General features: G+C 38.6%; 1 non-coding gene across 1 annotated transcript; it reads right to left on the bottom strand.

The window, feature by feature from the left end:
• Positions 1–7,721: 7,721 nt before the first annotated feature.
• On the bottom strand, positions 7,722–7,854 carry LOC138984287 (U11 spliceosomal RNA). The gene has a single exon (XR_011461546.1). It is a non-coding gene; the product is annotated as a U11 spliceosomal RNA (small nuclear RNA).
• Between the last annotated feature and the right edge of the window lie 7,073 nt (positions 7,855–14,927).

Below are 14,927 nucleotides of genomic sequence, written 5' to 3' on the forward strand. Positions count from 1 at the left end.
GAACCCATTCTCACACTCAGAAAGTTGACTGTCAGAAAGACAAAATTTAAGGGAAATAGAACATTTGATCATATATGCTGAACTAAAGAGAAAATGCTATATTCAAATAAAATCAGCAAAAAATAGAAAAGATAAAAGAAAGTCTATCTCATGAGCATTTTGCATTAGTTTATGTTCAAACTATACTGTTCATCTGATTGAAAATTAGTTTAAAGAGTTCCAGCATTAGTTATTTTTATTACTATTAGATGTCAGTAATTAGAATTTGAATATTTATAATTATCCTCATTCAGATAATTTCAGACATTAACTTGCTCTGCCATTTACTTTGTCATCCAATTTTTATATATTTTAAGAATCAGTGAGCTATCATTCAAACCAGGCTTACAAAAATTCTTTTTTAAAAAGATTGATTAACAGGCTTCTTTGGCAATATAAAATCTATGTTTCACAGAAATCATTTTCAAAAGAATTGAGACAGTCCTTGGTATCAGATACTCTAATATTTTTTGATAATGAAGGTGATGTGTTATATAATTAATTTCTTGGAGACTCTGAAACTAAAATGTATACCTATAATGATGGGCTCAGACTGTAAGTTTCTCTTACACTATGCTCTCCCAAAGGCATGCCCAATACAGAGATTATTCTATATCCACAATTTCTTTTATATGGGCAGTGGGGAAAAATGTCTCTCAGTGACATGCTGATTTTATGAGACAGCTATGCACCTATTCCTTCATTCATCTATTATTTTGATCACTTATTATAAAAATCAGAATATTCTAGATACTAGAGATGTAATATTAACAATCATATGTAATTTTTATATATGCATGTAATTCCTCTACTAATGCAAATGGGGGGGGGGCGGGTAAAATAGTTACCCAAACAGAATTTGTAACAAAATACCTATTACTAACTTTTTAAAGCACGATGAAAAGTAATTATTTTGTTGTCCTTTTTCATGTTTTAAATATTCAGATAAGAGAAATAAAATGGTTTACAAACCTTTGGTCATTAGAAATGGTGATTAATTTAATCAGTTCCCCTTTTTCTATTTTCAACAAAATATCCAAGAAAATTTATGTAACGATAAAGTCATGCTCTTAGTCTGAGTTTTTCTCTGCATAAGTAGATATTGTCACACAACTGCAAGAGTTCCAGACACTTTTCAGTAGACTCAAATGTATAAACCATAAGTAATTAGATGTTTGGGCTTCCCTGGTGGCTCAGATGGTGAAGAATCTGCTTGCAATGTGGGAGACATGGGCTTGATTCCTGGGTTGGGAAGATCCCCTGGAAGAGGGCATGGCAGCCCACTCCAGTATTCCTGCCTGGAGAATCCCAATGGACTGTAGCCCACCAGGCTCCTCTGTCCATGGGCTTGCAGAGTCAGACATGACTGAGTGACTAAGCACAGCACAATTAGATGTTTGAATGTGAAGTCACTCAGTCGTGTCCGACTTTTGCGACCCCATGGACTGTAGCCTACCAGGCTCCTCTGTCCATGGGATTTTCCAGGCAATAGTACTAGAGTGGATTGCCATTTCCTTCTCCAAGGGATCTTCCCAACCCAGGGATTGAACCCAGGTCTCCCGCATCCTAGACAGACGCTTTACCGTCTGAGTCCTAAATACCAAGGCTCAAGGTCTAGTGAAAGTCAGCTCTGCCATCTTGGACCTAATTGGCTCTAACCAGTTTTTTTATGGCTGTGTCATTCCTAACAAAATCAATTTGTCTAACTAATTGTAATCCAATTATAGAAAATTCTGATCATGCATGACTTTTTAGTATTTTGCATACCTTTTTTTTTTTTTTTTACTGAAAACACACTTCCTACTTTCCTTTAGCAACCAAGAACTAACTTTTATATTAGCATTTTATAGATTGGTGAGCATAAATACCAGTGATAATTTCTAAAACCCTTGCTTTCTTAGAACATTTTAGGATGGCACAAAACATTATTCATTTATAGTCCCAAATCTCTTTAGTTTCTCTGTAAAAGGAAATTAGTGTTTAGTAGTAAATTAGATGTTTAGGATGGTCTAAAATAAATAAGATTAAGAATTGAGAATTAGGGATGTCTACATATTCAGGTTCATTTATCAATACATCTACTAGGAATCTATAAATAATGACTTCACCAGCTACAGCCCTCCCTGTGGGCACTGGCTTACCCTGTACTGTACCTCCCTACCAAGTGGCCTTGCTCCTGGATGGGCACCACTGGGTGGCTCTGAAGAACTAGGCAAGCTGCAGTTGCTGGTGGCAGTGAAGGGAACCTCCCTGACTCACATGTTGCCCCTCCAGACCTACTACAAATGCTCTCTGTTCCTGAGCTTGAGGTAAAATAGACCCTTGGTATCCTTTTTCACCTGGCTGTCAGCCCTTCCTATTGCTCTGTAAGAGTTCAGTACTGGCCTAGAGAGAGGGCACTCCAGCTTGGACATCCTGTAGGTTGAAAATAATGTTAAGATAGTAGCATCTGGTTAATTTTGCTTAGCTGCTGGAGACAGCTGAGTCTTTCCTTCTTCACTCCAATGCTTCATTCAACACCAAGACTTTTTAGTTGTTGTGGACTATACCTTTTTGGGCAAATTCCCCATCCAAGAAGTTGGACACTTTCATCTTCAAACCATACACAGAATCCCACCATTTTTCACCATTTCCATTGCTAACCTGAACCATCTACATCTGCTTTCTTGATTATTAGTAGCACTTAACTTCCCTAACTGTTCTCTCTCCTGTCACCTTATCCCACTCACACTCCACCATCAGCACTGAGATCAAAGAAATATTTTAAAAAAAATGAATTTCCCATTTGATTGTTCCCTGGTTCTAAACTCTCTCCTTCTTCGTTTTATTCAAGAGTAGAAGGCAAGCTCCTTATGATGGCCTAAAGTCCTCTCCAGAACCATTGACCTCACCTCCCACTTATTTACTCCAGCTCCCAGTTACTCACTCACTCTTTGCTGTTCCCCTCTGACTTCATGTGTGTGACCGTTCCTTCTGTCCCCCACTGTGTCCTGACTTTCCTCAGGTTCTTTATGAGATGCTATCTTAATTCAGGTCTGCCCTGTCCACCTTCCTTAATGGAAAGTCCCTCAGTCATGTGGGACTCTTTGCGATCCTATGGACTATACAGTCCATGGAATTCTTCAGGCCAGAATACTGGAGTGGGTAGCCTTTCCCTTCTCCAGGGGATCTTCCCAATTTAGGGATTGAACCCAGGTCTCCCACAATGCATGTGGATTCTTTACTAACTGAGCTATCAGGGAAGCCCTGAGCTATAAGTGAAGCCCAAAGTCGCTCAGTCGTGTCCGACTCTTTGTGACCCTTACTTAGAGTTATAGAATTTCCCTAGGCTGACCCATTGCTCTTACACTGCAATGGTTGTCTCCCTAACACTACCACCATTTTAATGTGTTATATGACTGATTTGTTACTCTGATTATTTTCTGTCTCTCTCAAATAGAATGTGAAATTCACGACAGCATGGATTTTGTGTTTTGTTCATCGTGCTGTCCAATAAACAGAATATATCTGTCTGTTTAGGTATTCAATAAACACTTGGAAGAATTCATAAATATTGTGCTATTTATCACACATTATTATATTAAAATTTTAAATGTGTATGTATACATATTATACTTATTGTATTTCTGTCTCCTTCTTTTTAGATAGCAAATTACTCAAGGTTATAGGAGGTATCTCTTTGTTCATTTACCAAGAACCATTTTACTTCAAGACTGATACTGTACTTAGTACTTGAGTATTGTTTTAGGATAATTGTTGATTAGCCATGATGATCTTGGCTAATTGTTCTAGGAAACTAGAGGTGCATCTTTTTTTTACAATTTTAATATGAAAATTTTATGTCATATATTTACTTTTGATATGGTTTCAGATTCAACATTGTAGCTAACCTTCAAGAAATTACCACTTACTGATTTTTTGTATAGTATTATAGCAAAGAAGAATTTTCACAATTATCTGAAAAGACTTTTAAGATACTTCTGTCTTTTCCAATTACTTATCTGAGTGAGGCCAGATAAGTAATTATATCATTCATTATATCAACCAAAATAACATATCACATCAAATTAAAGACAGAAGCAGAGAAGGACACACAAATCTGAGAAAGTCAAAACAATGTTTTAAATGAAGTTATATGGTAAATGTGTTTGGAATATTTACAAAGTGCTGAAAACTATAATAGTGGGAATTGACATAAAATAAATTAAGTGCTAGAGAAAGAAACCGACTAACTTTTCAGGTTCTGTTCTGATGTGGATGGAGTCTGGGACATGACTTTCAGGAAATTAAGACTGCAAAAAACTCAAGTAAAGGGAAAGTTGATCAGGGAAAGTTTTGAGAAAAATTATAATGAAAGGGAACAGAAGACCAGAGCCCTGAGGAAGACTATTCTGCTTCTTTGCCAAAAGGCACTGGCGTTCAATGTTTGAATTGATCTGCTTCTTGTATTCTTTTCTTGTTTGTTTCCTACTGGCTGTGATTACTAACATAGAGTTCCATTTGTATTTTCTTGATTTCTTTTAAATGTCTCACTTGTTGAAACTGCCAAAATATACCAAGCTACTGATATGCAAAGAGAATAGCCTGTAAATTGACCTAGGCACGGATGCTTCCTCCATGGCTCAGCGGTAAAGAATCTGCCTGCAATGCAGGATATGCTGATTCAATCCCTGGGTCAGGAAGATCCCCTGGAGAAGGGCATGGTAACCCACTTCAGTATTCTTGCCTGGAGAATCCCATGGACTGATGGGCTACAATAGGGCCCCAAAGAGTGGGACATGACTGAAGATGCTGAGCATGCAAGCACAAACTCAGGAGACAACCTTGAATAAAGAACTCACACACAAAAAAGAAAATGATCCGAGGGAATTAATGTGAATGAACAAAGATACTTGGAGTTAAAGGTACACTGATGGTTAAAGACAAAAATAAAAATATAAACAAATATGAATTCAAAACAAATAAATAAAACAAGCTGGCAAAACTCTATAATTTTTCATCCACTCAAACATTTTTTATACATATTATACTCTCTTCATCCACTTTCCACAATAATTTTTATTTCTTTAAGATTACAAATATTGTATTTACTTCCATGCTGAACTAGCTAAGTCATTTTCAGATGTGGACACCAGCTAAGCAAAAAAAGAGGAGAAAAGGCTCATTTCACAACTCAAATTAGTAAGAGCAAAAACAAACAAAAAAAGGCAAATAAATTACTTGGTTTAACCTTACTTTCTACTACTATTATACATGGGATTCTTTTAGAATATGCATAAATTAGTAGTGCAGTAGACTTTTTTATTAAATTATTTTCATAGGAAAGAATTAATAAGAACATAAAAGAGTTTTGGTAGACAACCTGTCAAAGTTCTTTTCCAGCTGTGGAACTATCCTGAATTTGGAACATGACATTTACAACTCCACAGGAAGAATAGCACAGCAACTTCGTTCCCAAATTTATCTGAACAAACCTCCTACACAATGTGAAATATTTAGAAGCTTTCCTAAGACTCTTGCCATGATCTTTGCCTCTCTCCTTTTACAATCAAGAGGATTTTAAATGAGTTTTTAATCAATATGTAAAATCTATGCCACTGTGTTACAGTTTACATTTATTTCCATTATCCCCACTATTAATATAGCTTATAATAAATCTTTACTAAATGATTTTGTCAATGTCAATGAAACGTTGTGAAAAACAGTGAAACAGTGATTGATTGTACTTCTGGCACATTCTACTTTTCTTTTAGAAGAGCAGCGCTTTAGCACTACAAAGTTATTTATTTGAAATTATTATTTATGTTTTCCCATCTTTATTGAGATACAATTGATATATAACATGGTGTTAGCTTAAGTGTACAACATAATGATGATATATGTATACATCTTAACTACATAGCTTTCATATTTGTTTATTCAAAGAGTTAAACCTTTTTACAGGTAGAATTTATCTCTGCCTTCATAATGACTCTGAGCAAAGAAAATAGTTTTTCAAAAGGGAGTAGGCACTTTAGTAGTGCCAACATATGGAACACTCTATGCTAGACCTTTCTAATTTAGATTAAAGCAACTCCTTAATTTTTAGGTTGCATTTGGTTAAACACTTTAACGTGATAAAATGCTAGTTTCAACCAATGCATTGGACACCTAAGTAGGTATTACATTAATACTTGTTGAGTGATTGATTAATCTTGGCATTCTAATCTTTTGTTTTCTAATTTTGGCACTGTGGAAAATGTCAGGTTCCATGCCTTCTCTACCCTCAACCAAAAAGGCAACATGTTTCATTCATATTTGAAAAAGCATATTCTAGAAATGTCACAGTAACCTTTTAAGATGACAGTCTCTGCCTAGGAATTCTTGACAGCAGCTATGCACAATTATGCCAGCTATATATCGAAACTTTTTTACATCATCTTCCAAAAGCGATAGTCTGAGCAGACAGCATTTAGATGATGGGAGGAAATGCAAACTTGATGCACACTTTTATAAGCTTTGAGATAAGAATAGAATAAGCAAGGTTCCGTTTCTGGTTTATTCTTGTTGAAATGAGTAATTTATTTAAAGGTAATCATAATAGGTTTTCATTCCTTTGTGAAGTTTATCTCAATGGCTTATTAATATAAAACACTGAACACAATTTTTGTGCCTTGATGCTTTCATTGATGTATTTTTTTCAATTTTATTGAAAAGTAAGAAAAATAAAGACAAATGCCAGAGTTGTTCTCCAGATCATTTAAAATATAGTGATGCATCTCTTAAGTAGTAAACATAAGGACCTAAAATATCAATGATTAAGAATATCTTTAATGTGTGTTCTTATACATAGAATATTAAGGTTATGTATAATTTATGATAATAGTAATGAACCTGCCTGCCCATGAGTCAGGAAGATCCCCTGGAGCAAGAAATGACAAGCCAATCCAGTTTTCTTACCTGGGGAATCCCATGGACAAAGGAGCCTGGTGGGCTACAGTGCATGGGGTCACAAAGAATCTGACATGACTGAGTCGACTTAGCACACATGCAATGATTAATATGATAGAGATGATGATGATAAGGATAATTTTAAGTAACATTTGTGTGCCTAATATTCCAGAGTTTGTTCAAAGTCTTACATATACCTTTAAGTGTCACAATGACTCTGTAAGGTAAGTACTACTATCATCTCCATTTTATGTATGAGGAAATACAAGTGAGGATTAAATAAAATTGTCCAAGTTTCTACTCTTTTTATACAGTGGAGCTGGGAAACACAATTGGCTCAGTTCTAAGGTTGGTGCTCTTTAACCCAAGCTTTTATTTTTGGTAAGGATAAAATAATAGAATCTTTATATCTCAGGGTAGTAATGATAATGAGGAGATTTCTATCAAGTGTTGTTTATAGAAAATGAACTTTTTAATTAAACAATAGGTCGTTGCATTTAAAACACACAATTGGCTTTAGCTTCATGGCTGGGACTGGGCTATCATCTAGGCCAGTAAAATTTCTGTAATTCTGAACTCAGTTTAGCTGGGGTTTTTCCCCTTGGGCTCTCTAACATAGGAGGGTCATATTCTATAATCCATTCCTCAACTGGGCCACAAGTGTGTGGAGAGACCACTGAAAAATTGAAATAGTAAAGAGAGTATTTCTCTGGTAAGTGAACATGAATGATGTCCTTTTTTTTTGGGGGGGGGAGGGCGCCAGGACCAATGATCACCAGCTGCCCTATTAGCAAAAATTATGCTTCCGAAATCTCTTGATGTCGATTCCACACGTAGAGCAAACGAGCTGCCCTATGTGTGCCACTCACGACAGAAGCCCTTTTTTTTTTTTTTTTTTTTTTTTTTAATGTTAAAGGGGTGGGAGTTTCCTGTAAGCATGAGCAAAGGAGTCCTTAGAGAAGACTAGTGTGTGTGTTGAGGGGTGGAGACCCCAGGGCCAGAAATTAAGCAATACTGGAGCAGGTAAATCAACCCTGAGTACTTGTTGGAAGGACTGATGCTGAAGTTGAAATTCCAGTATTTTGGTCATCTGAAGCAAACAGCTGACTCATTGGAAAAGTCCCTGATGCTGGGAAAGATTGAGGGCAGAGGGAGAAGAGGACATCTGAGGATAAGATGGTTAGACACATCAATGATGCAATGAACTTCAACTTGGGCAAACTTCGGGAGATAATGAGGGAGAGAGAGGCCTGGCCTGCTGTAGTCCATGGGGTTGCAAAGAGTCAAACATGACTGGGCGACTGAACAACAACAGCAACAGAGCTTAGGGTAAATATATCCACTTGTGGAGGGGGCACTTACGGTTTAAAAGCTTGAAGAGCATCTATTTGAATAAGTCACTATGCTTCTAAGTTTGGTAAGCTAGATGGCAGTTCCACAAGTGTCCATGGTCTAGAGCCCAGTGACTGCACTGTGGGAGAAGAAATGAGACCTTGATTTGAATCTACGATTCCGGTGGCCCCACGGGGATGAGCACATACCTGGCTGAGGAGATCTCGTGATGAGATGGAACATTTTGAGGGAAATCTATCAGCAAAGTCTAGCGCGAGGATCCAGTGATGATGGTCACACACCTATTAGCTCCAGCAGAAGGCACCATGTCTATTCTCTCCGTGGCCTCCAGAATGACATAGGAAGTCCCCACAAAGGGGAAGAGCACAAACTCTACAAGAATTCTCTGGATTCAGAGTTGACTGGGGCCTCCTCATCATTGGAGATGAAATCTGGTTCATCTGGGTCGCTCTCTGAAAAAGAGTGAAAGATACTCCGGACCTTATCAACCTAAGGAGAGTTGTGCTGCATCCAATCTCTTCCTTGAGCTTTGAGCCTTTGATATAATAACTGTAATAGAAGGGTGAGCTTCCTGCAAGTCATAAAAATCCTAGTAAGCAGGGGAAGGGATTTTTCTCTCTTATAGGGCTTGTGCCTTTGGTTTGGACTCTCCCTCCTCATTTGAAGACTTGGTGATGGCATTGGGATTCTTGGTGGCAGCTCCCTTGGCTTTAATTCTCATTGACCTGGTCCTGGGGTGGCCCTTATGAGTGGGTGGAGTGAGGATAATCAGTATCACTCAAGAATCTGGCCTTCAGATTCTGGGAGTCTTTTAGAAGGTTATGTATATTGGGGTCAGCTTCCCTCGTGGCTCAGCAGTAAAGAATCTGCTTGCAGTGCAGACTCAGGAGACACTAGTTCAATCCCTGGGTCTGGAAGACCTCCTGAAAGAAGGCATAGCAATGCATTCTGGTATTCTTACCTGGAAAATCCCATGGACAGAGAAGCCTAGGGGGTTACAGTCCATAGGGTTGCAAAGAAACATGACTGAAGCGACTGAGCACAGCAGAGCACAGCACATTTTGGGGTCCTTGGAAAACCAGACAATTGCCTCATTTCTGGGGAAGTGAATAACAGTTCAGAGTTAGTATTAAACACTATCCTACCAACCGTCAATCAGCCCCCTAGCTACCCACCCCCCTCCTACTGTACCAGGTCTTTTAAAATATTTTGCATCTGAAGACAGATGGTCCCTGAAAAGATCTGCAGTGGACATCCCCTGGTGGGGGAATAGGTAGTCACTTCCCTCTCCAGGATGTTTCAATAGATCTCACAGAGATGTGGTCAGCCTTCCCTAGAGTGATGGAATCAGGATCATTCAGACCTAGACCTGGAGAGTGAAGAATTAGGGTTTTGGGGTGTGGGTATGCCTGGGTGCTGAGCAGTGCCCAGGCTGCTTTTATGGGCATTTCCCATTTGGTTAGGAGTTTGATGGGCTTTCCTGGTAGCTCAGACAGTAAAGAATGTGTGTGTAATATAGGAGATCTGGGTTTGATCCTTGGGTTGAGAAGATCCCCTGGAGAAGGGAATGGTTACCCATTTCAATATTCTTACCTGGAGAATTCCATAGACAGAGAAGCCTGGCAGGATTTAGAGCTAAGTGTTCTGGTACAGCCTGAAAACACAACAGCAAGGGAAAGAGAACCTCCCCCTCCTCCTTCTAGGGTCACTGCCTGGCACATTTATACAGTATCCCACACTTGGGAGGGAGGAAGTTTCCACTTTCCTCTCTTGACCACTAACCAACATCATTGGACCTTGTGAAAACTTAGCCAATTGTCCTAAGAGTTGGTAGTTGGGTTCTTGTGTACCTTTGGGAAACACACCTAAAGTCTAACACCTGCGGAGGAACATTACTCCCTTTCCTGTAGGTGGAAAATACATCTGTAGCACCTGAAACCAGCTCCAGTCATCAGTGCTCTGAGGTTCAGGAGGATTCTGGTTGCTTTTTTCAGAGTTTGCATTTTTGCATTTTGGAATGGAAATTTGAGATAAAACTCAGTACAATCAGTACAATGCAGTGAAAAATAGCACATGTAGGCCAGTAAGAGTGGACCTTTTCTAGATAGAGTTACCCACCTGGGAGAGCCCCTCAGTAAGGCATGTGTAGCTAAAGAGCATTCCTCATGGTAATAGCAAGCTTGATTGGATCCACTCTACTTATAAAACCAATTGTTCTGAGGTAACATTTGTAACATAAAGTCCTAAGGTGCTGGGTGGTGAGCCCTGGTTCAACATGGGAAGTGAAATAGAGAAATCCATTACTCATAAGTCCTGGAAAAAAGTACAGAGTCTGCCCTGAGAGGAAACATGAAGCTCAACTCAGGGAACAAGTAGAGAGAGTGGGGCAGGAAATGGGCCCATGATTTTATTAGGGTCACAAGTGGAGTGCTTGGTTCCTAGGCTAAGGAAGTGTTGGTCAATTCAAACTACAAGGAACAGGGTTTTGATATGCTACTGTTACAAATTATCACAAATTTAGTGCCATAAAAACAGCAAATGTTTATTAACTTGCAGTTCAGAACTTCAGTACTTCAGTGATCTGATGGTTGTTGTTCAGTGGCGGTCAAGTCTGACTATTTGCAACTTCATGGACTGCAACAAACCAGGCTTCATTGTCTTTCATTATCTCCCAGAGTTTGCTGAAACTTATGTCCATTGAGTTAGTGATGCCATCCAAACATCTTATCCTCTGTTGCCCCTTTCTCCTCTTGCCCTCATTTCTTTCCCAGTATCAGAGTCTTCCAGTGAGTCAGCTCTTCCCATCAGGCAACAAAAGTATTGGAGCTTCAGTTTCAGCATCAATCCTTTCAATGAATATTCAGGGTTGATTTTCTTTAGGATGGACTGGTTTGATCTCCTTGAATCCAAGGGACTCTCAAGAGTCTTCTCCAGCAATGTAATTCTAAAATATGAATTCTTCCTCACTCAGCCTTCTTTATAGTCCAACTCTTACATCCATACTGGTCTTAAAAAGTTAAAATCAAGGTGTCCATCAGGTTCGGTTCCTTAATGCCATCTGTAGGGGAGAATCTGGAGAAGGCAATGGCACCCCACTCCAGTACTTTTGCTAGAAAATCCCATGGATGGAGGAGCCTGGTAGGCTGCAGTCCATGGGGTCGCTAAGAGTCGGACACAACTGAGCGACTTCACTTTCACTTTTCACTTTCATGCAGTGAAGAAGGAAATGGCAACCCACTCCAGTGTTCTTGCCTGGAGAATCCCAGGGATGGGGAGCTTGGTGGGCTGCCGTCTATGGGGTCGCACAGAGTCGGACACAACTGAAGTGACTTAGCATGCAGAGTATGTTTCCCCATCTATTTCAAATGAAGTGATGGGACCAGATGTCATGATCTTAGTTTTCTGAATGTTGAGCTTTAATCCAACTTTTTAACTCTCCTCTTTCACTTTCATCAAGAGGCTCTTTAGTTCTTCTTCACTGTCTGCCATAAGGTTGGTGTCATCTGCATATCTGAGGTTATTGATGTTTCTCTCTGCAATCTTGATTCCAGCTTGTACTTCATCCAGCCCAGCATTTCTCATGATGTACTCTGCATATAAGTTAAATAAGCACAGTGACAATAAACAGCCTTGAAGGACTCCTTTTCCTATTTGGAACCAGTCTGTTGTCCATGTCCAGTTCTAACTGTTACTTCCTGACCTGCATACAGATTTCTCAAGAGGCAGATCAGGTGGTCTGGTATTCCCATCTCTTTCAGAATTTTCCACAGTTTATTGTGATCCACACAATCAAAGGCTTTGGCATAGTCAATAAAGCAGAAATAGATGTTTTTCTGGAACTCTCTTGCTTTTTCGATGATCCAGCAGATGTTGGTAATTTGATCTCTAGTTCCTCTGCCTTTTCTAAAATCAGGTTGAACATCAGGAAGTTCATGGTCCACATATTGCTGAAGCCTGGCTTGGGGAATTTTGAGCATCACTTTACTAGCGTGTGACATGAGTGCAATTGTGCAGTAGTTGACTCATTGGAAAAGACTCTGATGCTGGGAGGGATTGGGGGCAGGAGGAGAAGGGGACGACAGAGGATGAGGTGGCTGGATGGCATCACTGACTCGATGGACATGAGTCTGGGTGAACTTTGGGAGTTTGTGATGGACAGGGAGGCCTGGCGTGCTGTGATTCATGGGGTCGCAAAGAGTTGGACACGACTGAGTGACTGAACTGAACTGAACTGATTATCACATTGAGCTCAACTAGAAAATCTGGGATAACCTCTTATTTTTAGATCAGCTGATTTGTAACCATATTTCCATTTGCATCCTGAACTTCTTGTCCAGTAAAGAAACATGCAAGATTAAGATGTTTTTACCTTAAGGAAGCCATTATTCTGCCTACATTTTTTTTTTTTTTTGGCTTTGGTGGTTCTTTGTTGGTTTGAGGTCTTTACTCAGGTGAGGTATGGCCGCTCTCCAGTTGAGGTGCATGATCTTCACCTTGCAGGGGCCTTTCTTATTACTGAGCAGGGGTTCTAGGGCACACAGCCTTAAGGTGGGCTTGGTAGTTGCAGCACATGAGGTGGGTTCAGTAAGTTATGGCTCCCAGGCTCTAGAACACAGGCTCAATTGTTGTGGCACCCTGGTTTACATTGCTCTGCACCATGTGGGGTCCTACCGGATCTGGTATCAAATCCAAGTCTTCTGCATTGGCAAGTGCTTTCTTTACCACTGAGCCACCAGGGAAGTCCCCTACACAGGTTTGAAGTTCAAAAACATCCACTTCTGTCACTTTGTATATGTGTATGCATGCTCAGTTGTGCAACTGTGTCCAACTCTTTGCATCCCCAACGATTGTAGCCCGCCACGCTTCTCTATCTGTGTAATTTTTCAGACAAGAATACTGGAGTGGGCTATCGTTTCCTCCTCCAGGAGATCTTCCCGATCCAGGTTTTAAACCCATGTCTCCAGTGTCTCCTGCTTTGGCAAATGGATTCCTTACCACTGAGCCATCTGGGAAGCCAGTTTAGTTTATATTAGTCAAGTGATGACCTCTTCAATGTTGGGTGTAAGCAGGGGAAGGTAAACAGTTGGTGAGTTTTGTTTCTACCTAATTTCTGTAGAATCCTTAATCCTCCACCCCTCATTCCTTTTTTCCTCTTCTTGATCTATTATCCTCTAGAGAAATGTTTCCACGTTTCTCTCACTTCTGGTCCTTTTCTCTTTCAAGCAACCTTCCTATAACTGGTATTGTGAAAACTATCAAATCCAAGATATGTGTTCAGTATTTTGGCTTTTAGTACTGGAATATCTCTAACTGAAGGTAATTTAGTTTATGATTTGTTGAAATTTTCCTCTTTCCCTTGTGCTTTCTCAAGAAATCTCTTAGATTTCCTCTCTTGCATAACTACCTTTGCTCTCTTTACGTGCAGGCTGCAGCACTATGAAATGTTTGTGTTTATGTCTCTATTCACAAGTAATGAAAATTTTATCATATAGTCTGTTTCTTAGTAAATCTGAAGGTGTGGCAGATGTGTGCATGTGTGTGTTTTACCACTCATTGGTCTTAAGATTTTGGTGGGGAGAATATACAGAGAAAATGTGATTCAAGCAAACATTATTATCTTTTAGAGTCCAAGTTTTCTTGTATATTTATTCTTTACAGCTAAAGAGCTGATATTCTTTCTGATGAAGATGAAATTCTTTGCTTAAAACTAAAATATACTAGTAAAGATAAAGCTTTTAACAGGGATTTTAATGTTTTTCTAAGTGGCAAATCCTTCTATGCCATCTTTTTTTTTTCTTTTTTTTTTTTTTCTGTAACTTGTTGACACATAAGACTGGCTAAAATTTAAATCATTTAGTAAAACAAAAATATGGTTCTTTAGAACTAAATAAAATTGCTATTCCTAGAATATCTCAGAAATAGCAAAAAGGCAAAACAAAATATGTCATATGCAAATTCAAATGTTCATATATTAATCGAAAAATCATGCAGAGATATGAAACAATCAATTCCTATCTCAGTTTCTAGTCCCAAATTATCTTTGAATTAAAGGAATTTGAACTAGATGATTTCTATTTCAATAATTATAGCTTTATACCTAATAGCTCTGTTTGTTTTCTATTACTAAAATTACTTTTTATTTCTACTTCATGTCTTCAATATGTTCTTTTTCCTTTTTCTTTTCCATATTAACACATATACCCACACATTAACTCTGATTCTCTTTAATGGTGATTTCCATTCCTCATGGTATTTAACTGTGGTTGTCTTTCTCATATGTCATGTTTTCATTTTGAGTGCTCATGGAGTTTTGCTTTCTTCCAGGTAATTATAGCCAACTGGGGCCAATGGAAGGATTAGTTTCTAAGCTCTGTCTTGTTCTCTTTTAGTTAAAATTATAACATAATATTTCAAACTTTTGTTTTATTGCAAACAATCATGGAAATATATTTTTCATAGTGTATTTAAGAAAGTGACATATACTTGTATTTATTAAAATATTTATTAAATGTCTACTGAATATCAGGTATTCAATAAACACTGAATAATAATAATACATTGTATTGTGCACCAATAAAATCTGACTCTAGGTGTCAGGACTGAAT

This window comes from Bos mutus, chromosome 20 (assembly GCF_027580195.1).
Source record: "Bos mutus isolate GX-2022 chromosome 20, NWIPB_WYAK_1.1, whole genome shotgun sequence".
Taxonomy (NCBI): domain Eukaryota; kingdom Metazoa; phylum Chordata; class Mammalia; order Artiodactyla; family Bovidae; genus Bos; species Bos mutus.